The sequence below is a fragment of the Ambystoma mexicanum genome, chromosome 14 (assembly GCF_040938575.1).
Source record: "Ambystoma mexicanum isolate Mex_15411 chromosome 14, UKY_AmexF1_1, whole genome shotgun sequence".
Lineage (NCBI taxonomy): Eukaryota > Metazoa > Chordata > Amphibia > Caudata > Ambystomatidae > Ambystoma > Ambystoma mexicanum.
The window spans coordinates 622,504,195-622,531,378 of NC_090940.1; positions in this window are offsets into that span (position 1 = coordinate 622,504,195).

Consider the following 27,184-nt stretch of genomic DNA (forward strand, 5'->3'; position numbering starts at 1 on the left):
AGGAAAGAAGATTTAATGAATTCCACATTTTCATCACAATGGCCCTTCAAATTGAACATAATCTGTGTATCGTCTGCATAATTCTGAAAATGAACACCAAGATCGGTTAGGAGGTCATGTAGAGGTTTTACGTTTTTCTTTTTTTTTTTTTTTTTTTGGGAATGAGCCGGACCAATGAACCGCCACGTCAGAGACCGCCGCCAAGTCCCACAGAGGATTCAATAAAATGGGATTGGTCGAGAGTATCAAAGGCTACAGATAAATTTAACTGCATCAGCAAGCTCTTGTGACCCTCTTCAGAAATATTCTCGAGAGTATCCTTGACATCCAATCAGGCCATTTTTGGTACTCCAATAAGGGCAAAATAAGATTGCTTATCCCATAGCAATATCTCAGTTTCGAATGGATTGTGTCCTCCCACGTATTCCTCATCTTATGATATCTTTGTCTCCAGCTTCAGCTGCTTTGGAAAAATAATTCTCTCGGCAGAGGGCAATATGCGTCGAGACGGTCGACTCGATGTCCTTCGAGGGCTTGCAACTCAGCTGACATCACCGTCGAGTATATATATCACGCGCAGCACCTGTTGGCTACAGTTCTGTTTTTCCGCGAATGCGATTGCTTCGAGCAATACGGCGCGCTTCATTTTTCGTCGAAAACGCATTGAAACTGGCCTTGGCTTCAGCTTCGAATACTCTGAAGACGGGCTTCAAAAAGTGCCTAAAATGCAGTGCCAAAATGTCCATCACGGCCCAGCATAAGATATGTATCTGATTCCTGACCGTCGAGCATGTAACCGACCGTCCATCTTGTCAGTTGATGACAGGTAGGGCCTTGAAAGAACGCAAAGCTTAGCTGTCGGTGAGTAAGATTGTTCCAAAAACCCTATCCACTTCATCTAAATTTGGGTCATCCCAAGAGTCGAGAGATTCCGATCCTCATAAAAAACGATAAAAAAATGGTCCTGCTCAAGGAGCAGACACTCCTCGTTGTCATCGAGAAAATCGTAGAGAAGGCTTAGATCACCTTCTTCTTCCTCAGAAAGCAGCGTAGTCTGCCCAATTAAATCACTAAATCGTCCTCCAAAGAGGAGTGGGAACTCTTTAGGAAGAAGATGTGCAAAACCTTTGAAGATCAGGCCCCATCCTCCTCGAAGCATAAGAAAAGTGGCCATGCTACGGTCGTTGACAAGCAAGAGACCAAGGCAAAATCCTGCATGCTATCGAGCCTGGGTCATAAGCCTAAGACTACTTGAGAATCCTTGAGTATTCGACGAGACGAGAAATTGTCGAAGAAGCCATTGAATCGAGGGTCAAGTCCCTCGAAGCACAAGCCCAAAGACAAGCCATCAACACCATCAATGCCACTGACACCAACACCATTGAATCCGATACATAAAACATTCATGCTGAACGTACATTCTTCGACGCCTTTACCACAACCTTTACCTAAAAAGAATTTCTTTAGATCCTTAATGTCCATATATGAGGGCTATGAAGCCTCAGATGATATTCCACCATGTGGTCACCAATTGGATACTCCAAGTATTCCAAAAAATATTAACATATCTGAATGTTTCATTTCAGAAGAGACCAGGGTTAGGGAAATGCATGACACACTACAATCAGCTAGTGGGGTAAACACCTCCCCAGAACTAGATTTTGGGAAACTGGGCCTGGCTGATCATGCAGATGCATCTTTGTCATGCCGCGATCCTAGAAGTGTTGGCATAAGTGGAAGATCTTGCATTGACACCAATACACTTTCAGAGTGGCGGTCTAGTCCTCATTCAATATGGCCGCCACTTCCTATATCACCGCACTCTGCCTCCCACACAGTGAGTTGTATGCGTCTACTTGGAGCCTCGCTGTTGTTACTTTGTCCTTTCCAGTCTCATATGCATATTAGACTCTCTCTTGCACTCCCATACTCTAGCGGGTAGCTCTTTCTTGTTTTCCTGGCTCTCGTGCCCTTTGCCTTGCACAGCGTCTTATCTCGGTTACGCCGCTTGCTTTCTATCTATCCTGTCTCTTTCCGTTCTTCCGAAGCTTCGTCTTCGGCTCTCTCTCGCATCCCTTCCTTTCTTTTACGGGTTGGTTCTTGTACCTTCAGGTGTCCTAGCCTTCTGTATTTCGCCAGAGTACCTTCGTCTATACTGTGTGCTTTCGATCTTACCTGCTCTCTTCCGTTTCCTCCAGAGCGTCGTCTTCGGCAATCCCGCTTACTCTGTACCTTTGGGCGGGTTACTTCTTTCATCCATTCCGGTGCTCTAGTCCTTCTATCTTTAGCAGCGGTGGTATTGATCACCGCTTGCCTTCTAACTATTATATCCTAAAAAAAAAAAAACTTGTGTTTATTTTCACTCTGATCTCTTCCGTACTGTTTCTCTTACCTGTCTTCTGCTTACCTGGAGCATGTCTCATTCCTTTCTGTTTCTTCTATGGTTCCGCAAGATAACCTTCTGTGCACACCAGAGCACCTTCGCAAGGACTCGTCTCTCTGAAGGTTCTAATTCTTTGATCTTCAATCTTGGTCGAATACTCGCTGACAAGTACCTAAGCCTACAAGACCTTCTACACTGAGGACATTAGTCTTCTGCTCACCATTTGGTGGGAACATTAATTCATCCAAATTGTGCAAGTCGGATTCTACAAGGATTATCATCACCGGATCCTCCAGGGTTTTTTGGTGCCGGATGGCTTTTTCCCTGGCTTTGGGCGGGCTCCCAGGAGTTCCCTTTGGCGTGAGGTTCAAGCACAGCCAGGGTGGCCTCAGGGGGAGCTCGGCCATATTTGCACGACAAAAACCAGAAGAAGACTAAGGGGAAGCATAAGGAAGGAAGAAAAGCCAGACCAAGGACCTCTGAAGACTCTCGAGACAGCTCATCGGAAGACATGGGTGAGTGGGGTCATGGGAGGTTACACCAGATCAGGACAATCTAACAGAAGCTTAATGTCCAGGGTAGTGGAATTCCTGGGATGGAGTAGACCGGCTCCTGCTTTTAAACAAGACGACCTGACTGACATATTGGACAAAGGTCCTCAAGATGATTCCATGTGGCAATGTAAATAAAGGTTGCAGCAATCCGGGAGGCTCCAGAGTCCAGCCCGGCAGTAAACAAAAATCTGACACAAAAATAGAGGCCATCCAGTAGTAACCCTGGCTACCTATCAATACATTCAACTCTGAAAAGCCAAGTAGTACAAGCAGCTACATCTGTCTCCAAGCAAGCTGCGTACCCAACTATTCCCCCTGATAGGGATGACAAACGCATTGATTCTTGGGCAAAGAAAGTCATTTCTGCAAGCAGAATGGCTTTAAAGTCTGTTAATTCCACATGTGCCCTTACAAAGTTTACATTTACCCTGTGGGACTGCATAGTCCTGAGGGTGAGGAAAGAGACGGCTTCATGAACCTGATAAGGGATGGCAAGGAGGCCATGTGGGAGTTCCTGCCATCAGGTCTGGACACTGCTGACGGCATCAGCAGGGTCATGGCGGCAAGCACTGTCATACACAGATTTGCGTGGTTGATGTACTCCCTGCCTCCCCGTTATACGAAGAGCTCAGGATCATCCACCGGGAAACCATTCGCTAAATGTTACAGATCCCATTCCTGTTGCAGGACATTTTGACCCTGCTAGAGAAAGATGCTATAGAACCAGTACCTGTGATAGAGAGGAACAGAGGATGGTATTCTCCCTATTTCCTAATCCCCAAGAAGGACGGAGGACTGAGACCTATCTTGGACTTGAGATACTTGAACAAGTTCCTCAGGAAAGACAAGCTCAAGATGGTCACACTTTCTCAGATCCTTCAGGCCCTGCAGCTCCAGGATTGGATTGTGTCGTTGGACCTTCAGGATGCTTACTTTCATGTTCCAATCCTTCACAAGCACAGGAAGTACTTTAGGTTCCCCATTAACTGTTCTCATTATCAGTTTTGAGTTCTGCCTTTCGGGCTGACCTTCGCCCCAAGGATTTTCACCAAGTTAATGGCAGTGGTGGCAGTAAGTCTCAGGAGACTGGGGATTCATGTCTACCCCTACCTGGACGATTAGCTGATCAGGGTAGGTTCACTCGAACAGGCCCAAGAACATCTTAGTATCACCTGCCACTCCCTCCACAGACTGGGCTTCTCCCTCAATTACAAGAAGTCTCACATGATACCATCTCAGAGACTCCAATTTATTGGAGCAGTCTTGGATGCGTCCTTGGGAAAAGCCCTGCCACCCGAGGTGAGGGCTCAAGACATTTTGCAGATGGTCACCAAATTTCAGAGTGCCCACCGTCTTCTGGCCTTTGACTTTTTGAGGTTGCTCGGCCTCATGGCATCCTGTATTTTTCTGGTGCCAGAGGCTCGCCTGAGAACATGATCCCTTCAATGGGCTCTCAGAACACAGTGGTCCCAATTCTCAGGCAGGTTGTCAGACCTCCTTTAGAATCAGTGGTGGGCCTGCGAGGACAACAGTCTAAAAGGAGAACCTTTTTTTCCAACCATGGGCGGAGATAACAGTAGTGACGGATGCCTTTCTCACAGGGTGGGGAGCCCATGCCAATGATCTGACAATCAGCAGTCGTTGGTCTCCACCTGAGTCCAAACTATACATCAACTTTTTAGAGCTGAGGGCAATCAGACTAGCGCCGAAATCTTATCTACCCTTTGTACAAGGAAGGAATGTCCTGATAATGACGGGACAGCACAGTGGCCATGTACTACCTCAACTAGAGAGGAGGTGTAGGGTCACTACCACTGTGCAGAGAAGCAGTGCAGGTCTGGCTCTGGGCAATTCAAGAAAGAGTCTCTCTATCGGCGGATGCTCTGAGCAGGCAAAGTACAGTTTCCCACAAGTGGGAACTAGCTCAGGAACTCCTTCGAGAGATCTTTGCCATTTGGGAAAGCCCTCAAGTAGATCTGTTTGCAACCAGTGCCAACCGGAAGTTTGAACTGTTTTGCTCCAACGAATGCCCTCCAAGAGTAGCTCTACAGGATGCGTTCGTAGTGGACTGAGAGTTTCCACTCCTGTATGTGTTTCCTCCAGTCCCGTCATTCCTCACGTGATCAGGAGGTTGAGTACGTTCAGGAAATCCCTGATCCTAATTCCCCTGGAATGGGCCAGGAGGACATGGTTTCCAGGCCTTCTGGACATGTCCATCTGCCCTCCAATACGTCTTCCACACAGAGAGGACCTCCTCTTGCGAGAAGAGGGTTGGGTTCTCCATCCAGAGGTTAGGACACTCAGCCTTCACGCATGGTTTCTGAGAGGCTGAGGTCAAGGATTGGGACCTCCAGGATGACGTAATGGAGATTTTGCTTTCAACCAGAAGGCCAGCAACAAAATCATTATACCGCTGCCGTTGGAACAAGTTGTGAAGCTGGTGTAGGGAAAAGGAAATTGACCCTTTTCAATGCGATACACCTAGGATGTTATCTTTTCTACTTCATTTGGCAAATCTGGGGCTCCAGATTGAAACAATCAAGGGTTATCTAGCAGCGCTTTCCATATTCAAGCGCACCTCGGAAGAGGCATCTTGTTTCAAAATACGCTTAATAATTCAATTTCTTAAAGGACTCACAAATGTGTTTCCTCCTGCTTTGTGGCGGTTTATTATACGGTCACATCCAAGTCAGAGAGCTCCTTCCCACACAATGAATGTGGCGCATATTAAAAACACTTTGGATTTTTTATGAAGAGTTCACTATGGTAAGGCCTCCAACCCGTCTCACACACAACCTCAACAAATACCCGGTGCCACAATGGACTAGGAACCGGGCCGGTGTATATTAAGAATATTAATTAATTTATTCAGCCAAAAATCACAACAAGGCTACATCGGCCACCAATGTTGTGGCAACACAAGAACAAAATGACTTTTGTAAAGTATCCTCACAGAGATGACACTAAAAATATGTAGTTACAATAGTTTCATTTTTAAGTCACCCACCAATACAAGAAAGGAACAGTTAAAGACATAGGCCCTCATTCCGAGATTCGAGGCAGCCATGGCGCTATTTGCGCCTTGGCTGCCTCCAATACCGGGTCCGGCACCGGTCTGGTTGAATGGGGACTTACCGGGACAGACTGACCTGTGCGGACCCGGTAAGTCCCCATTCAACCAACCATTCCCCATTCCCATTGAGCCCTTGTGGGAATGGGGAAGGCGCTAATAACGGTCCCGCGAATAGCAGGCCCGTTATTAGCGCCCAGTATCCCTTACCACCCAACTCATAATGACCCCACTGTCATTTCAAACAAGGTTATGCTTTTTCTCCCAGCAACCCTTACCCTCCAAACATCAATTAGGTTTGACTCTTTTGAACCCGAAGCAGTGGCAGGGAGTGGGCACACAATGGGAAAATTGGATGTAGGTTCTAACTCACAGAAACAATATGAAAGGAGGAAAAGCAATGGAAATGTGTTTTACCGCATCTAAAAATGACAGGTAGTGCTTTGGGGTTTAGTCAAAACAGAACTCAAAAATCGGTTTTGGAGTGTGACTCACAGATGCAATGTAAGACAGAAAATGCAAATGGGAAAATTTGTTTTGCAGCGCACAGGGAGAAAATCGATTTTTGGGATGGTTAGCACAGATGCAATGTAAGACCAAATGCAAATGACACTTTCGTTTTGCAGAGCACAATGGAAACTCAGGGACAATTTTGTTTTTTAAAGCACATAGGAACACGGGGACAATTTTGTTTTGACACCCTGCAGACACAAGAGGAACAGGGCTATGGAGTTAATTCTTTTGGCAAATCTTTAGGACTATACTGGCTCACAACACACTGGGAAAAGATTGTTGGTTTGGTTTACCAACAACACAGATCTTGTGAATTAAATGGGGGAATGAATTGATTTACTTTGATAAATATGCTAAGGATCTACACAGATAAACGGGATTTTTCAATGGGGAAATAACTAAAAAAATATTTGAAAACATATTGGGCTTATACAATCTGTGGCTTGGGGTAGTACTATTTACAGGAGAGGTCTGGACCTGGCATCAGGGAGCATCAGGACACACAGCTGGGATAGCAAGGGGTCAGTCAAGGTTTCCTTTTAGTCCTCCAAGGGGTCACAATCAGTCTCTATGTCTCCTGGGTCCTGTCTCCACTGCAAGATTAGACTTCTCTCTGCTGGGATGTTCTCGCCAGATTTCGGCAGCAGATCACCTCTTGTAATTAGTGGGAGAAGTCCAGCTCAGAGGCAAGCTGGCTTAGTTATAGGGCAAATGATATCACTAACTTGTCATGATTCCCGCAAAAGGGATTGGTGGAGTGTCACTATCCCCCTCCCACCTGTTTGCTGATAGGACAAATGGATGGGGGAGGGCTTTGGTTTGGCAGTGGGAGGAGAGAACTTCATCATCCCATTTTGACAGGGGGGTTCGATCTACATTAAGACTTAAAAATCTCACCACATGGCAAATACCCTCTTGACATGTATCCTTACATTCTTTTGCACTACATTTTAAGGCGAACCAAATGAGACTAATCTGGACTCTGCACACCCTTCCTGTGCAGAGATACAGTTTTCCTCATTTACTCAGGAACCATATCGGTGAAAAATATGCTGCTTTTACGGGCGTCATACTAATAATGATGGGCATGTTTTTATCAATTTTTCGCACCTCTGGAAATCACGAGGACCAAATCACCTTTTCATGAATAACTGTAGTTGTGTTTATCCCACCAAAATCGTTTTGGCATGGTTAGAAGGGGTTGACTGTCACCTTTCATAAAAGCCTGGAATGACTGTTGTGCGATGTACACTGTCAATTTTACACGATAACATGCATTTCTCGCATTTTAAAGCAGTGTACAGTTTCGCTCCTCATTTGCTGGGCCCCCACCCTCCTTGAGCACATGACCTCAGCAGAGGGATCTGTGTTTAGATTTCGCCTCCCCGTTAAGGACTAATGGCCAAGCTAATGCATTTTTTATGGGACTTGTGACCTGGAGGTCACAAGTGCTGCCAGAACAGACAGGGCTTATCAGTTCCCCACCGTATTTTGAATCTAAATAATTGTATTTCTTCCTATATAGTGAAGTACTGGCTTCGATTGATGATGACACCCATGCCAGATCTTTAGGGCAGCAGGGGAAAGAATGCTGGAGGTCAGTTTAATTTCTGAAGAAACAAACTTTCATGCACCCAGCCGCAAATTGCCTTTCAAACTCACATTTTACTTTTAAATAAGCTCTTAGAAGCACACAGTTTCAGTATATATTTATATATGTAAGTGTCACTACTAGTTGTCCCTTGCATACAGCTGTTAGATGAGAGCATCATATTCACACTTTTTGTGGTTTTGTTGAGCATTTCTCTTTGCAGATTGTCACTTTGGAGGGAAAACAAAATTACATTTTATTTATTTTACACATGAAATGAACTCTGTTTCACTGAAGTTGCTTGAACACACAATTCTGGCATCCCATTGAGGATTCTTTGTGCTGCTGTTTCATATGTGGGGTGCAGCACTACATGGATTTATCAAAACATTATTTCTACGTGTCTTTTGCTTCCTTCATGAAAGGCAGTTCGCATATTTTAGCATCGTGAAATCAGGGCCTACTTTCTTTCCTTAATTATTCAGGTTCACAAGGCCTTATGTCGGACCTCATTTCTGTGCCGGCCTTGTATTTTGGTGAGTCCTCATAACTGACTGTGGCCTCTTTATTTCTTGCCTCCAGGGGCTATATTTCACCCCACAACACCATTCCAAATACCAACTTGGGACCTTAACTTGGTTTTAAAGTTTTTGACGTGCGCTCCTTTTGAGCCACTCCATTCCTGCCCTTTAAGGCTGCTAACATACAAGACCATTTTGTTAGTAGCGATAACATCAGCCCGCAGGGTGAGTGAGTTGCAGGCATTTTCCTGTAAACCTCTGTTTTTCCATTTTTTACAAGGATAAGGCTGTCCTTAAGGTCAAACCATCTTTTCTACCCAAGATTGTGTCGAATTACCATTTAGCACAGAAAATTGTGATTCCAGTCTTCTATCCTCCACCTCATCCCAACAAGGAAAAGATTCAATAGACTCGATCCAAGGTGAAATCTAAGCTTTTATATTTCAAGGATGACAAAGTTGCGTCAACACAACCAACTTTTCATTGGATACACCACAAACTAGGTCTGTCAATCACCAAACAGACCCTATCCCGATGGATCATACTGGAAATGTCAGAGTGCTACAGGCTAGTTGGGAAAGATCCTCCAGAAGGTTTAGGGAATTATTCCTCCAGGGGCATGGCAACGTCCTATGCCCTTCAGAGGGGAGTTCCGATAAAGGATATCTGCGAGGCAGCTACCTGGTTCACTTTCCACACATTCATAAAACATTATTGTTTAGACACTTCTAACAATGATGGAAGATTTGGGAAGGCAGTTCTATGCTCCATTCTGGACAAACAATAACTCTCAATTCTTACTCCCGCCTCCAAAATAAGCTAATACTGCTTTGAGTGTCTATCATAAGATGAGGAATACGTGGTAGGACACAATCCATTTGAAGAACAAGTTACTTTCCCCTTGTAACGTTCTTTCGACTGGCTGTTCCTCCCACGTGTTCCTCATTGCCCTCCCAACCTACTAAACTGTAGAATTTCCGAGCTTTAGAACGTGTGCTCTTTTAAGGTCTTATAATTGAAAGGCACTTATCATGGCTGGTAATTCTGCATAAAGGTGGCAAAATAACATACCTGAAGCCAATGGGCGCTGCGCGTCGTATATATACTCAACGGTGATGCAGGCCAAGATGGAAGCCCTCAAGGGACTTCAAGTCGACCGTTTCGACGCACAGTGCACTCTGCCAAAATAATTTTTTTTCCGAAACGGTTAAAGTTGGATACAAAGCTCTTTTTTAAATTTTATATTTTTATTTTGTATTTAGTTTATTACAAACGTTTACAAACGTTTTAAAAAAAGTTACACATCCTATCTCTGTCTTATATTAACTCATGTGTTTGTTTCACTGTTCCAATGATAGTGATGCAACATTCCATCTATAAGATGATTAATACGTGGGAGGAACGTCCAGTCGAAAGAACGTTTGCAGGCGTAAGAAACTTGTTCTTCTATATGGATTTGAAATTGCAATTTCCCAGCTATGTCCAATCTTTTAAGCAAGAAAGGAACCTTTGAAATGGAGAAATAATTAATAGATAGTGCAGGAATCTTCTCAGAATTCTCCAGCCTGATAGGCTGGATCAAACATTGCATTCTCTGAGGTGTGCTTATTAACGTTATCAGCTTGAAAAATGAATAATGACCATAGTTTGTTTAAAAACGTTTTGATTCAAACTTAATTCAGTTTACAAATTACAGCTTTCAAAAAGGAAGCAAAAGTGAGACAGGCACCTCCGTAGTTAAAGACAGATTATTGTGCTGTATCAGTATTGAGCAAACCGATTGCTATACAGAAAAAGGAAAAATAAGTTTACAATTGGGTTGTTTGGAGCAGCATTGTCTCAGATTCAAAAGGGCGAGAAACTTTGTGCGGTGGGTGTATAATATTGAATCCAGTGCAGCATAACCACACTATGGGTATCTTACGCGTCTGGCAGTAACCGTGCCGGTAAAACCGGCAAGTTGACACTGGACCCGTAATGGTTTACCGGCGCCTGACTTGCCGGTAACACCGGGGTTTTCCGACCCAGAAAGTCAGGCGCCGGTAATTTTGTAAGTCCCCATTCCCATGGAGTCCTATACTAGTATAGGACTCCATGGGAATGGGTACCACGGAAGCTCTGGCACCGTTAACAGTGTTGCCGGAGCTTCCGTGAAACTCTGCAGGCGGGTGTCGTTTCGCCCGCCAGGTCTGACCCTGGCGGGCAGGACGGCACCCGCCCGCATAGTTGTACTGTGCCGGTCCATAAACACTGGTGCCGGTAGGCTTACCAGCACCGGTGTTTCTGGACCTGCACAGTTTTAATGAGGCCCCATGTTTTATCAAGAGTTACTTGCAGTTAAAGCGGCCTTCAGTCACAAACACTTAGTGTAAATCAATGTCGGTGGAGGAGCATGTTTTCCTTATATAGGTTTATTTTGTAATTACTTTTTGTACAGTTATAAAGAACTGAAATGCTCGTCTACACAGCATCAAAAGATATTTCAGTAATGGTAGCTTTGCCCATCAACCCCATCAGCAGTCTGGGTAGTGGACTGGCACCACCAGCACTATCAGATATCTAAGATCAGCTCAGTAAATAACTAGAACTGTATGGACACAAAATGAATGTTTCTACAGGACCTCCTGATTTATCTGACCTACCTGAAATGTCACAGCCAGAAATTTCTGGAAAATCCTGAATGAAAAAAAAATGCAGAATAAACAAACTTAATTTAAAATAAACGTCCAGACTAGATGGAAAATGAAGAGGGGTGAGGAAGTCATGAAAACAGTCTAGTTGGGTAGAGGTTAGGTGAGCATAAGAGTTTACTTGTAGAGGCGTGGGACTGGATATTTGCTGGCCATTTCAAAGGAAATTGGCCTAAAATATTTCAGGTAGGGTAGAGGCAAGCGCAGTAGGTTAAATGAGTCACTTTAATATTTTCGACTTCATTGTTTTTAAGGGAAATATGTAGCAATTCTTGTATTTGCAATTTAACTTTTTAAATAATTCACATAACACTGGAGATATCTGGAACAATACTTAACAAAGGCTGCGTAGAATGGTATTCTGACCTTTCACATCAATCCCATTCCAGATAATGCCTCCGGAATGCTGAGTCTAGCCAAAGTAGAAGGCCTCACATAGCACATTGTTTTTTGACGCACGATCGGGGACAGACCTTATGTGGTTTCATAGCACTGAATAATAAATCCTGTATTAGAAATTGCAATAGGTCCAACTGCAAGATCGTTTATTTATATTTTACAAAGAAGATCTGCTGCATTGTTTTTTCTTCAAGCCTCTATAATGAATGTATTCTAAATGTACCAAACCCTCCATCTAGCAGTAAAGCCAAAAAGGCTGAGGCACGTGAGCTGGTGAGAGTCACATGATCCATATAACTCCAGGGTTAATCTTGCCTTTGACCTACATGACGGATCCAGGGGCTAGAAGAATGGTTGAGAATCACCACCGCTCGCAGCTCTACATGCATGAGCAGGATTCGAGCCGCCCCCGGCCAGACATTCAGGTGCCCATTTCATTTGAATGCAAGGTGACGCAAAGCCACGTCCTTATGAGTGTGGTGCAAAACACTGATGGCTGTGACAAAGTCTCAGCAACCTGGAGTTGCACAATGAACCGGTTCTTTCTGCCATCAATCTTTTCATCGTATGTGCTCTGAGCCATTCGAGTCAACAGACTGAATCAGAAGCCACAAAATAATTAAACTTTTTCATTTTATTGTAAAGCATTTTACAACTCTTCTAGCTTTGCTCAACAGATCAACCACCGATCTAGCTTCTCCCATTTTGGTCTCTGTTGTTGTTCCTTTTCTGTGCACTCTCCCCTGTGTGGGTTTTTGGTGGACCCTTCCTCACTACCCCTGTGTGTTTTCTGCTTGTGTGGAGCTGTTAGATGTGCTGATTTTCTACTGAGTCTGCTGCCCGTGCACCGCTGCGAACAACTTCTGGTGTGCCCTCAGCTCACCTTTTATTATTTTCCACAGGCATTTTCCTCTCTTCCTGCTTCTCCAATCCATTTGTGCTCATCTGCTATGCTACCCTTGCAGTCTGTGTGTATTTGTCTTCCACAGGTACCGTGGCTGTGCTGGTAAAGAGGCTACGAGAGGTCTACTCCGGGTTTCTGTCAGGCTGTGCTATCAGTGCTCCGCTGCAGGCCCCTGCAGGTTGCACTGTCAGTGACAGAGCATGCAGACCTCCTGTGAGGAGGGGGGAGCTCCTCTGTACTTGGCAGTGAGGATGTCCTTTAAGGCAGTGACTCCATTTGGCATTTTGTTGCTGGGCTGCTGCTGGGCTTCAGGATGTGGGTGTTCCGTGGCACTGTCCTTCCAGACGCATGTACTTCATGGAGCTGTGTGGCATTTGGCCTGTCTCTGTCCAATTATTACTTTACATAAGCAGTCTTAGCTTCATGATGTTCTTCATCCACATGCCCAATCCATTTCTTTGGCTAGACATCCGTAGTCATATTCATAAATATATTCACTGAAAAAACTTGAACTAAATTAAGGGAAGGTGCTCAAATTTATCACACTAAAACCCGTGAATTTCACATTTTGGGAAGTCATGGACGGCTTAACTCGCCACGCTCTTGTTGATGTCCACCATAATGCCACATACCCCATAATACCATTTTGTATGTCATGGTGAATCCCTTCTCATATAATATATATTGTTAATGGGCTTTGCAAAGGGAACGCGCCAAGTTAAGCCGGTCATGACTTCCCAAATGGGCTAAATTCTAGAGGATTTGCTGCGATCATTGTGGACACCTTAACTAAACTTTAGTTTATGTTTTTTCAGGGAATTGCAAGGGTTTTGTTATACCATGTTTCTTTTCCGCGCCACTGGCCATGGCCTTCGGCCATGCTCACTGTATATTTTCCAACACTACAAAGCCACTAGCCATGGTCTTCGGCCGTGTCCACTCTATATTTTACAACATTACCAGGCCACTACCATGGCCTTTGGCCATGGCCAGTGGCCATGGCCAGTGGCTTCAGCCGTGCCCATTGTATATTTTACAACATTACCAAGTCACTAGCCATGGCCTGTGGCCGTGCTCACTGTATACTTTACAACACTACAAGGCCACTAGCCATGGCCAGAGGCCACGACCATGGGCTGTGGCCACTATACATGTGTATCGGACCCAATAGCCTTTGGCCCTGGCTAGTGAGCACAGCCTTCTGGCGTGCCCACTCTACATTTTACAACATTACCAGCCTTTGCCTGTACCTACTCTATTTTCACTCCCTAACTCACTGTAGCTGTAAAAGGATTTGAAGAAAACCCTTTCTCCCATAATTGCTGGTATCATCACAATGTGCTACAGATAGCCACGTTTTTTTGTAGTGGTTATATTCCTGTGTTTATTGTGGAGAATGGTGAAAATAAATTGCTTGCATGCCCTCCCATGCACTCTCCGAGTGCCCCACCCAATATGTGCCTGTTCCCTCCACTCTCCTGAAGACCTCCTCACCTCCCCAGCCCTCTCACATTCCCCCAACACTCGTTCCGTGTGACACACTTGCATTCTTGCTTGCATTTTCTTAAGTAGCCGCGGTTATCCTACCGCATAACCCTGGCTACGGTAAATCATTTCTGCTCTTAACTCAGTCCCTTGTCCACCTCCAACTCCCAAATTTGACATGCTGACCTCTCTGCGCCAGCCCGCAAACCCCCTCCCCTATCCCGATACCATTTAATTGTTTTTCTCCTCGAAAGAGCAATTTTCTGCATTTTTGTTTTTCGGTAGCTGCGGGTATAACTGTGGTTATCACTCGCATCGGGGGAAAAAAGATGGTGGCTTTTTCATTTTGGAGAAGCTTTTCTGCTGCAATGCACCATGGGAGATCTCTCTATTTTTGGGTGGAAGAGGGCACCTCCTTCTATCTAAAAATAAATATTGGACACCATAACCGCAGACCCCAAATGGATCGCGGGTCAATGCTTCATGCCCAAGTTGTTTCGTACCTAGTCCAATTCTGTCCAGCGTTTTCGCTAAGCGGCGGGCATTGATTTCTTAATAACTTTTTTATTTTGTAATGAATCTTTCCGAAACAATGTCCAGTCTCAGGGGGGCAGGGGTTGGCGTGGGACAGGCGGTGGCAGGGAGGTGTGGGTGCGTACAAAATTGTCTGTAACCTTTCAGCCAAATTCCTTGTATGAGTCAAAAGTTATTGGCAATTCATTTTTTAGATTTCCTGTGGAACTCACCAACTTACTACTCATCTTAACTATAGTGCGGGGACGGCCGCAGTATAATATATAAAAACAAAACATGTGCAATATCAAACTTTAAATATATATATATATATATATATATATATATATATATATATATTATATAATTCCACAGAGAGCACTTTATTAAAATGCCTTTTGTGGCATGAAATAAGGGGCTCAATACAAGTAGGAGGAGTGGGAAAAAATTGGCAGTAACGGAATTAGCACCACTTTTCCTGCACCGCCATACTACAGGTATGGTCCTGGAGTGGGGAATTCACCTCCAGAATCATGCTGGAGCCAAATCCTCCCACTTTCCGCTGAAAATCGGCAAAATCGGCTGAATGGCCATGGTGGTGGATTCCACCAGGAGTAATTCTGTCAAAAATGCCCCATCGAATCCAATGGACTCTCAAAAATGGGGGATTGACTCTGCCACCGCCACTTGTAATCCAGCGGTTAGTGGTAGCGGTTATTGGGTAGTATTCGGGCAGATTTACCACTGGAATACCGCCCAACTCTTAATGAGGCCCTTTGTACTTTATGCAGTGTTGAAATGGCATTGCTTTCGAATATGCCTTTATCTAGAAAGCCTGATACTTAGAATGTATTTTTTTCTTCTTTTTAACTAATTGGACACAAGCGTGTAAACAACTGAAGACATAGTTTTACACAAAGGAACAACACACTATTTGTGACATACACAACATTCTTGGTGTATTTCATCATCATGGGAATCGCACTGTGTAGGCAACGATGGGGCAAAGTCACAAACACAAAAGAGAAATTGAGAATTGGAGTTCCAGCCGTTCTAGATGAAGGCCACCCAAGGTGTGCACGTGGCTTGTGAAGATGCCACGTGACCAGCGAAGGGCTACCCCAGAGTGCAGGGGAATCAAAGGCAACGTGTCCATGCGTCTAGAGCACTTAGATGACGTGCCGCACAACCGTGGATAAAAGGAGCCCGCTAAACGGTTTCCATCTCGGAACATCTGCCATAAGTCCCATAAACGCCGATCTCTCGGAAACAGAGGGCCCTCTACTCTCACCGCCGACCGCATCAAGGACAGCCATGGCCGCTTCGGGACATGTGAAATCGAGAGAAAAACCATCGGCCTGGGGCAAAACACTTGCCGAAAGTATTTATTCATCGGGCCAATTTCCCTCTTCTCACAAAAAGGTACCCAGAATGATATGCAGTGTTCCTTTGTGTAGGGCCCGGTCCGCTCATGGGCAAATGACCTGCGCCAAGAGTACAAAACCCAACGTCCTGATTAATTACTGCTAAGCAGGTCTGATCCCTGGCTAATCCTAGCCATTCACGAAACAACCAAAACACCAGTGTCAGAGGGGGGAAGCGAATTATTGGTGAATAAAACCGTGCATGCCATATCAGGTTCTGGGCCTCGAAAGAAGAATACGAGCCGCCCATATCTAATACAGTGTCTGCAAACTCCCAGCAGGGCCCAGCGCATTCTATCACAACAGCCAAGGGGAGGTTTCCCATTTCAGGAATAAATATCATGTCAGCTGAGCAGCGACTGTGGTGCGCGAGCCCCCGTGGGGTGTCTGCAGCGTGTCACCAATTACTGTAAACCTGTAAAACGCAACTCACGCAGGGCTTCATTATTGCTTCAGATGAGAAATATGCAGTTTCCCTGCAAAACATGTTGCAATCAGGCACTCTGTGTGGAAACGCTGGCCCTCACTACACTGGAAGAAATTAAACAGCCCTAGCGCAAAGGCAGAGCAAACACTTAGCACCTCCTTGCCTGCTATTTGATTACTTGAGCAGTCTTGGGAACACTTGGACAAATCAATATTCATCTGGTATTTATAGAAGCCCTCATCTTGAGATAGGAAAGGCAGAGCCCGGCTGCCTCTCATGTGGGGCACGGGAAATAATGATTACCCGCAATGCCCTCTTCAGGGGGTGATGCTCAAACTGGGGGAGCATAGGGTGTGAGGCCATTGCAATGATTGCTAAACCGGGATCTTCTCCTTTTCCCTGATCCCGCATTCATTGCACCTCAAGTCATAAGCGCAAACACGACTTCTTGCATCAAAATGGAAATGAACCCCCGGATTCGACTGATGATAAAGGGGCTACTTCATCCAAATAGCAATGTTTTCAAAATATCTCCAAAACAACCCTACACCCTCTTTTTGCAACCTCAGCCTGCTCATGTCCCCGGATCCCTTCCCTCGGGGCCCTACTTGCTCAGGAAATCGACCTAGCCTCAAAAAAGTGTCCTCCTTTCACATATCGCTATTTGTTACTTTTAATGACGTACTGTTCAAGTAGTAACTTGGTGCGCATTATTTGCAAATTTGTAGAAAATGGTACAAAAAAAAACATAATGGTAAAACATGAACAATGTGGCCCACACCAGCCCGCCAACAAAACCAGCCCACACTCGCCATATTGCAACGAAGACCAAGAAAGAGCTATTCCACCATATTGAATTGCCCCTCCTCACCCCTCCTAATTCTCATTCATTTCACCAGATTGAAATGTGCTTTTATTGGAGTTTGAAACAATATCCACACAATATTTACAGTCCACACATGTGTGCATGGAATTGCATTGACATTCTGCAGAAGGGATCCAACATTTCATTCTGTATCATGAAGCAAAGCAACTATTTTCTAGGTAGACATGATACACTATGTAGAGCACTGGTTCTATTTGAAATGGATCATTGGCTTGTATTCTCAATATTTATTTTTGGTGATTTGGTGAAAACTACATTAGTGCATATTGTGACACTGTTCTCGAATATTTGTGACACTCAACCACTGCTCCCCTAGTTGCACTTGCAGCATAAGTATGTAAAATATCAAATCAAATTAGGGTTCAGTTCTCTGACTCCATTCCAAACATGTCTCCTGTGCAGTGTTACAAAATGGCAACTCAAAGATGGTGGACAAAAAGCAAAGTCACGGTTCAGCAGCCGTCATTGCCAGAAGAGGAAAGAGCTCCACAACTGAAATACATATTTTGTGGTGGCTAGTTGCCAGTGCTATGATTTTCTTTTGCAGAGTTTTTTCCACATGGTGTATTTTGCTGTTCTTGCTTGCTACTGAAAGCATGGTGGATTTTAGTGCATGTAACTGAAAGGCACATGTCCTCAAAGGCAATGTACCTTTAGAATGCCCCAAAAGAAGTACATTGGCCCTGATGGAATTTTCATGCAGGCCGTTCAGAGGATGAAGATCTTGCATGACATAGCTGACCAGGATAGAAGAAGCATTCATAAAGCAGTTGAGAATGTCTTCCTTGCCAGAATCTGAGCTCCTATAAGTCACAAAAGATCTGTCAGAAGATCAGAAGCTCTTAATGACAACCAAACGGGTATGCAGAATCAATTGCACCACAGAGAAAGGGCTACAAAAGAATACTTTATCAAAGGTCTCTTGAATGGTATAAAACTCTGGGTCTAACTTAAGGAAGAACAAGGTATGCGTTTGTAGTGCCACACAATTTATTTATTTATTGTGCATTTGTAAGGCGCTTATACAACACGTACATTGTGTTTTCAAAGCGCCCACAGGGCAACAGGGAGTGAACATGGGAGTATAATTAGATATAACACTGGAAAATAGAGGCGGACCTAGTAGGCCTTGTGAGCATTCAGAACTTGCAAGTGCAGAGAGAGAGAACAGGTGGGGGAAGAGGGGTCAAGTGCTAGGTGTATCAAGTGGGAAGTGCTAGGGAGCTGTAAGTGCCTATGTGGAATGGTATACCACCAATAAATACGTAAGTACGTAAGTGCAAGCCTATGGTGGCACAGGCCAGTGGGTGCCAAGGCAAAGTGCTGGGAGGGGCAGTGGATGTAGGCGATTTGGTGTGGGAGTCCAGGAGGACATAGAAGGGCCCTGGTCATCAATCTCAGCAGCTATAAGGTTTAGGAAGGTATAAGGAAGGTAAGGAGGAGGTGAAAAGCAAAGTCTTGAGGAGAATCTGTAAGTTTAGGAGGTCCGGCTCACGACAAAGCGGAAGGGGGAGGCTGTTCCATAGGAGGGAACCTGCTGAGGAAAGAGATCAGCCACCAGCTCACTGTTTAGTGAAACGTTTAACACACAGGGAGTTGGTGCCGGAGCAACGTTAAGATCTGGAAAGAGAGTATTTAGTGAGAGCAAGTTGCAGATGGTGTGGTCCCTGGCTCCAGACAGCCTTGTGGATGATGCAGAGGGATTTGAATTTGATCCTTGCAGCAACCAGGAGCCAGTGGAGTGTTTTTAACGCTGGAGAGATGCGGTTCCTGGGATTGAGGCCAAGGTTAAGTCTTGTAGCCCTATTCTGGATTAGCTGGAGGGGTCGTATAGAGAAGAGGGTAGATTAAGGAAAAGGCTATTGCAGTAGTCTAGCCTAGAGAGAACCAGAGCTCTAGAGACATTGAGCTTCTGGGGGAAAGTGAAAAAAGGAAGAATTCCTTTGAGGAGGTGGAGTTGAAAGTCTGACTTCTTGGCAAGGTCATAAATGTGAGGGATGAAAGCGACAGAGGAGTCGAAGATGACTCCAAGGTTTCTGGCTTCAGAAGAAGGAGAGGGGGGGGAGAGCCCATGGAGGATGGCCAGAGTGAGGGAGAGAAAGAGGGAGTAGGAGTCCCGATAGGAAGGATCTCAGTCTTGCTGGCGTTGAAGCAGAGATCATTGGAAGTAAACCAGGACTGGATTGCAAATTGACAGTGAGGAATGATAGATGAAGTGAGAAGAGGATCAGAGGGAAGTTTGAAGAAGATGTGTGTGTCATCTGCATAACACTGGAAGTTTGGTGAGAAGGTGGAAATGATGTGTTCAAGCAGGGCAAGATAGTTGCTAAAAAAAGGTTGGAGCATGGGGGGATGCCGCAGGTGGAGATAGAGTTGGGGGAGGAGAAAGATCCCACGGTCACTGAGGAAGGAGGTCAGCCAATCAAGTACCCGCTCTGAGATACCTAGGGTATTGTGGAGCCGTTCTATGAGGATGGAGTGGTTGAACATATCAACTGCAGATGAGAGATCAAATAGAATGAGAACAGCTGGAGAGTTGGAATCAAGAGGTGTGGGCAGTTCCTCACGGGTGTTCAGAAGAGCAGTTTCCGTGCCTCTGGATGCTAGGAATCCACGTTGATGGTCGTGGAGGCAACTAGCGAGTTCAGTGTGCTGGGTAACTTGGGGGAAGACCAGTTTCTCCAAGAGTTTCCCAAGGAAGGGGGTGATAGATATGGGGCGGTAATTTGTTGGACAAGACGGGTCTGCAGAAGTTTATTTCAGGAGGGGGGGGTACACGGGAGTGCTTGAGGGAGGAAGGGAAAGATGCAGTAGCAAAAGAGTGGTTTCAGAAATCCGCAAGTGCAGGGGCAAGAGAGCCAATGTTGTCCTTAATGGTTCTGGAGGAGCAAGAGGAGACCTGTTTGGAGGGGACCCTCGTGGAGCGGACAACTCTGGTGACCTCATCGGGTGTGACAGGAGAGAAGGAGAAGAGAAAGGCAGAGGGGGATGGGAGGAAGAGGCAAGGGGTTGGGGGAAGGGAAACGGGGGAGGGACACAAGAGTGCTCAGGATGTCCTGAGTTTTTGCAGTAAAGTGTAGGTCAGTGCATTGCAGAGGGCCTGGGAGGGAAGAGGTGAGGCGGAGGAGACTGCGGAAGGGTTGGCTAGTTCCGTGCAGATTTTAAAGAGTTCAGCCATGCCATTAGATGCACCAGAGATGCAAGCCTAGATGTGGGCCCTTTTTTTGGCACGGATAGAAAGTCTGTATTGACTTTAGAGCAAGCAACAGGCCAGTTTGTCAGAGGTTGAGCCTGAGCTCTGCCACTTCTGTTCCGCAGCCCTGCACTTGCGTTTCAGGACTGCAAGTTCTGAGTCATACCAGATGTTACCCTTGGAGGCATGTTTCAGACGGATCCTCATGACTGGGGCAAGAATGTCAAGAGTATTAGTAATGGCAAGGTGGGGGTTGCTGAGAGCAGAGTCAGAAATAGTCTGTGGTGGGGAACGGGGGGATAAAGGTATATACGAAGACAGCAGCTCACACTCGTTTCATCGAATGGATGTTCGTGAACGAGGTTGGCAGGGCTGGGGGAGGAGTGGTCAGAGGGCAGAGAGGACCCATGTGAGAGAAGAGGAGAGAATGGTCTGCCCAGGAGAGGGGGTGATCAATGGGAAGGAGAGTAAAAGATCAGTGTGGATGAAGGCATCAAGCTTGTGTCCAGCTGAGTGGGTACAACCAGAGGAGAGGATGGAGAGGGCGAGCAAGGTGCAGAGGTCACGGTAGAGAGTGAATGCAGTGATTGATGAGTCAAGGTGGATGTTGAAATTACACACAAGAAGGAGTTTAGAAATGGTTGAGAAGAGAGAGGAGAAGACGTCAGCCCATTTGGAGAGGAACAGGGTGGTAGAGCCAGGAGGTCTGTAGATAGTGGCAATGGTCAGAGAGGAGGAAGGAGAGATGACCAGCTTGCAGGCCAGGCTCTCAAAGGAAGAGTGGGCCTGGGTAGGTATGAGAGAAGAAGGAACCCACTCAGGGAAGATCAGAGCAACTCCACCACCGGCACAGTTAGGGTGAGGCTAAGATGATCTGGAGATGATCTTATAGCCATTGGGAAGGAGGGAGTCAAAAACAGTGACTGAGCTGGCATTGAACCACGTCTCGGTAAGAGTAAGGATATTGAGGTGAATGTCTTGAAGAAGGAGGCAGATGTCCGCAGAGTGTTTGATGGCAGAAAGAGCATTAAGTGTGGCAAGATGCAATAATTATTTAAAAAATAAATAAATACATAGCTCTATTGATAAAAGTGCCTGAAGTTCACCAAACGGGTGGGTGAGGTCAAAGTAACAGCAACCAAAAAGGCAGTCTTCAATGTGTTGTACTACAAATAAACCATGTATTTCTTTAGGTTCAAAAGTCTTAGGTGCCAAAACCGCAGTGACAATGTTCAAATCCCAAACAGGTTACGTCCTTTAACTGGAGGACATAAAGATGCACATGGACCTCGAAATGTCTCTTAAGAATCATATTAACTAGAGAGAAATATTCTATGTTTAACTGCGATATGCTCAGGACACAGAAAGGTGGGTTCTGCAGGAGGCACACTTTAGATCAGACGTCGCAGATTGGTGACAAAATAAACATCATCCTTCAGAAAACAGAATGATACGTTTGTCCTGCCTTTTCAAAGAAGGTTGGCAAAATCTTCATGTGGAAGAACAAAAAGGATCCCAAAAACTGGATGGATTGTGCTTGGCTAACTTCTTTCTGGTCATGATACTAGACCTTGTGGAGAAAGCCATTGTTTCTGGGACTTTGGTCCATCCTCGGGTGCGTACAGGATGGGCACAACTTGCAGGTTGCTTCTCGGAGAATGCCTACTTGCCTTATCATCAGAGAGGTATAAGGGCATCCACATCAAAATCAAAGCTGGATGAACTCTCCTTTACCGAGACCAGTTGCATAAGGACGTCTGCTTGGGGACTTCCTTTCAAAAGCAATGGCCAAGTTCATTGGAATCTATATTGCATTTGATGAATCCTAGTCACCAATAAAAAGAGTGTTCTACTCTAAGCTTTTTGTTTGAGCTTGAAGTGGTAGGTCTCAGACGAGCAGGGCAACCTAGCAATACTGGCAGGATCAGAATACTGATGCCTTTTTTCCCACTAGAGGCAGCAGCAGTGGAATTCATTATATTGTAAACCACTTTCGTCATTGCTTTGACTATTGCCAGACAGCAATGTGCATTGTGTTTAAAAATTATAAAACAATGCTATTCCTCTTTAAATCAATTACCCAGGCGCTTTCCTGCAGCCCAACCTAGTCAGTGGCCTAGCAGGTAAAGGATGCCTGATGACGTATATCTAATTGCATTTGGGGTTTTATACATACTTCTGGGTTTCTCTTTTAAAGCGCAAAACCGTGGTGGCATCTGACTGCTCAAGGCAGCTTCACCCAGTCAGCAATGCCTCCCGACCTCCTTCCAAATCCTTCTGAAGAAATCTGGTCATATTTTAGGCAAAATTCTGCCTCTGTTTTCCTCTGGGCGTGGCCATCACAGAGAGACTTGCCATCATCTCAAGTCCCACTTCAGCACTAATTGTTTTGGACACTGTTTCCCCGTCTGATGACCTTCCAGAATCTCAGTCCTCTTCTTGCTTTCTGTGGGTCTGGTTTTATATAATCCACTTTCCATGGAGTTGTTCGCATTGGAGACTTAACATTCAAAATCCTTGTTTTTTCAGTTGGAGAACTGATCTTGTGCAATTGCTTCAGGCTCTACAAGAGGGAAATCGGGAAGTGTAATAAGTGTTCCCTTCATTTGTCCTTGTAGCCTGCATTGTGGAAAATATTTGTCGGGACCAGGTAGAGGTGGTGATGATCATTCTACTGGAACTTTCCGTGGATTCTCCAATCTAACTTGCATACAACGAACTTCTGATGATGAGCGTCAAGGGGAGACTTATCCATTTATAAGGGGTAGATCTCTGACTGCAGCAGCATGAAGGATTTCAGGCAACCTGGAGCATGCCAGAATTTTCAAGCAAAGTTACCAGGCTCATTTGGCAGAAATGGGGTCCTTCATACGTGTAACTCTACAATGCTTCTTGGGTGGCCTGGTCTCACGGTCTATGGAGCAGGACCGACATTCTGTTTTAGCCCCTACAGCTAGCAATTAGAATTTTTTTGCTTCCTTAACAGAAGAAGGCAGGTCATACAGGATGATAAACACATATCACTCATCCATTTTGGCAGGACACGACACAGTAGATGGACTTCCCTTTGGGGAGTACCCTCTGATTTGTATCATGCTGAAGGGTTTCCGCATAGTGACACATCCATTGGTGTGCTACACAGTGTTATGTAACATTAATGTGGTTCCAAACCCCTTTCAGTCATGGCCACATAATTCTAATTACTGCTTAGTCCGTCACTTTTCCCCCATCCTTGATGAGTGTCCCAGAACGGGAATGGTACCGGACCTTCCAGCGGAAAACTGCGAGCTTCCCCATTAAATTTGCTGCAGGCATGGGGGCACAGCCCTGGCGTATGCGTGCCATATAGCTGCGCCCTCTTCTGCCTCACCTCAGTCCCTTTTTCCGTGTGGACAGTGGCGGACTTCTCGGCTTGAGCGGAGTTGTGTTTTTTTCTCATCATCGCGCAAGCTCCCCTTCCTTTTTATCTTTTTTTATTTTTCTTCTGTGCCGGCCTCCGGTTCGTCACCCCCCTGCCGCATGTCGGTCATTGGAGGGTTCACATGTTGTGTCGGGTGCGAGCGCGCCTTCCCGGCCTTGGATACACGCACACTGCCTGGAGTGCCTGGGATTTGAGCAACGCTGGGATGCATGTACACTTTTGGGGTTTTCAGCACATTGCAGTTGCTCAGGATCCATTACTTCTAGTGGCACGCTTTGTGCCTTGAAAGTGCTTCGCAGTCTGCACAAGGTCAGATGGAGTAAACATTGAGCCTCCACAATCAGGATTTCCTGTGGCATTAATACCTTGGGTGCTCCCGACACGTGTGGAATCAAGGAACAAACATAACATCTTCCATTAACTTTTGTTTTCCCCAGGGGGCGCTGTTGCATGGCTAACCAAGATGGCCGCCGCCTCAGAGGCTCCAGTTACGGCAGACAAATCCTCATAAAAATCCTTACTCCAGCGGACCTGATAACCCCCTACGGGCAGATATATGTAAAAGGGAAAGTGGAGGCCATCATCTGAGCAAGTTGCGGGACCGTTGAGAAACCCCTTCGGGAGACGTGGGACTCAACATAGTTGCCTGCCCGGCCCGACTCGGATGCTGACTGCTGAAGGCGGAGATATTCAAATGCCGTCCTGCAAGGATCGGGGGTGCCGAGGAGAACGCACGGGACAACGCTGGAGGTGTGCAAGGGGATCCCCAAGCCACATCCTGTGCAGACCGGCCGAGGGGGCCAGCCTCGGGCCTATGTACGCAGTGCGGACACAACGTTTGTCTTGCACCTCCCCGACATCAGAGGTGCTGCATAGCACCAGGCGCAGAAGCGGAGGAGAGTGGGGAGACACACCTTGGATAGAACAAACGAAGGGGAGGACATCGCCCCCCCGGACATGAGGTGAGACCCCCTCTAACAACTCCATATACAAAGGCAGGACCTGGATGGAATCCCGCTTCCTACAAACATCCATACTAGGGCGGACGAACGGGGAACGGTCGCCTCAGAGCAGCACGCCCTCCTCCTGTTCCCTAGCTACACATAGAAAAGGATCAGCAACACCGTCCACCTGCGAGGCACCAGGGCTAGACCTGAGCTCCCCGGCCCCCTTCCTGCTGTGAAGATCCCTCAACCAACCCCTGCGCTTTACACCCCTTGAAGGCTGGGGCTCCTGATCCTCATACACCAACCCGGAGAGTGCCGGGTAGAGACTCTGCTGAAAGGCGTGCCATGGGCTGTGCGCGCTTGGACTTTATTTGGAGGGTGATACCTGATAGTCCATTGACCCTCTGTCAGGGCCCGGAGACCCTGCGCCTCCCGCAGTCACTGCGATCCTTGAGGTCCCGGGTTAGTGCCCAACAGATATCGTCCCTGGGTGCACTGAGGAGTGAACCCCCGGGATCACCTCGGCGCCCCTCGTGTATTCAGGGGCGGCACGGGTACGGCTCAACGTAGAGAAAAGGCTATGAAAGGCCACAACACATAAGGCTGCGAGTTGGGGCTAAATCACAATGACAGCTACGCCTAACACAAGTGGTTGTTGAGTATACCCCCCACTTCTTGTGGACCCAGATCATCGACGACAGGCCGCTCCCCCTGGTCCACTCAACCCCCACATCAGCGGAGGAACGGCGCTGACGGGAAGAGATCCCACAATTACCCTCGGACCCTTGGAAGGCACCGTGCAGCCCCACAGCTTCTCCAGCAAGAACCGGCAATAAACGGTCTGACATAACTTTTGTTTTCCCCACTGGGCTCATGTCTGCATACCAGCTATTACTGATCTCAGGATGGTGCACATCTTCTATTGTGTCTAATGCAAGTCCTTTGTATTGATCATATCTGGCCCTTCTAATATGTCTTTTAAAACAAATTTCGACCCACCAAAATGTGAAATACTAGGAAATAAAGTATAATTTACAATTATGTTAGAGAACACATTGGGAAATAATGATAACATGAGCAAATTTGCAAAATTCCCCATACGTTGTTGGGTGACCAGCGTATCATTAACAGATGCATTAGGCTGTATATCATGGACCATGGCCGCAGTATTATTTTCTTCAGTATTATTTGTTTCAGTCACATTTGCAACATTGTCATGTGTTAAAGAACCCAAAGAGCCATTAGTAAGAGATCTATTAGTAATAGTTGCCTTTCTTATCCCACCTTTTTATATGATACCCCATATAAAACTACACCTTAAATATATTACTAATGCAAACATAAAAATAGCAAATATATCAGCTACCCAATGCATGACACATATGTATGTGGGGGAATACACTGCTATGAGAGAATCTTTCTGAAAACGAGAATGTTGCTTTTTATAAATGGAGGTGTTGTACCAATGTATATCAATTAGAGAGAGAAAGATAAAAAATATATATATATGTATATATAAAGAGAAAGAGAGAGCTCTCGTTGCAAACAATGCATAGCAGCGTTTTTATGTATCACAGAAGTAGGTTGATTGTAGAAATTTGAGAAAATAAAATCAAAAATACATCAGGAAGGAAATAACAGTGACACGTGTTCCTTCAGAATTATTACAAGGAGGAGAGTTTTTACATACAGCACTTAACCTGCACTGTTAGTACTTTACTTAGTTCGGGTGTGGGGTGTGGCCTGGGGTGCCTTGCGAACATCAGATAGATGTACCCAGTACGGCAACTCACAAACCTTTACTGCAAGAGGAGCGGTATAGATTACCTCAAAGAGGCTGTTGTACCTAAACTCGTTTCACCGGCTGACAAAGTTCTTTACAATTACAAGATCACGGGGGAAAAGCTGGAGAGGGCATGACATAGGTGGAGAATCAGATGCATCGCTGGTCGTCTCTTCAGTCCTCGGTGGTGCGGTCTGTTGAGGGATACATTTTATGGCTTTCATCAAGGCATGCAAATAACTTCCAAATTCGCCTAGAATAGACACAGCCCTGTGAGCATCAGATGTTCTCCTGACTGGTGATGGGGTGTGTGTGCATGCGCCATCCCGTAACCACCTTGTGGGGCGATAATTGATGATCCTCCACATGCTAAACAGAGCAAGGGGTAAGCAGTGCACCCAGTTTTTCTTTAATGTTGTGCAAAGCTTGGATAATTTGCTTTTCAAAAGTCCATTTATCCTCTCTACAACTTCATTGGCC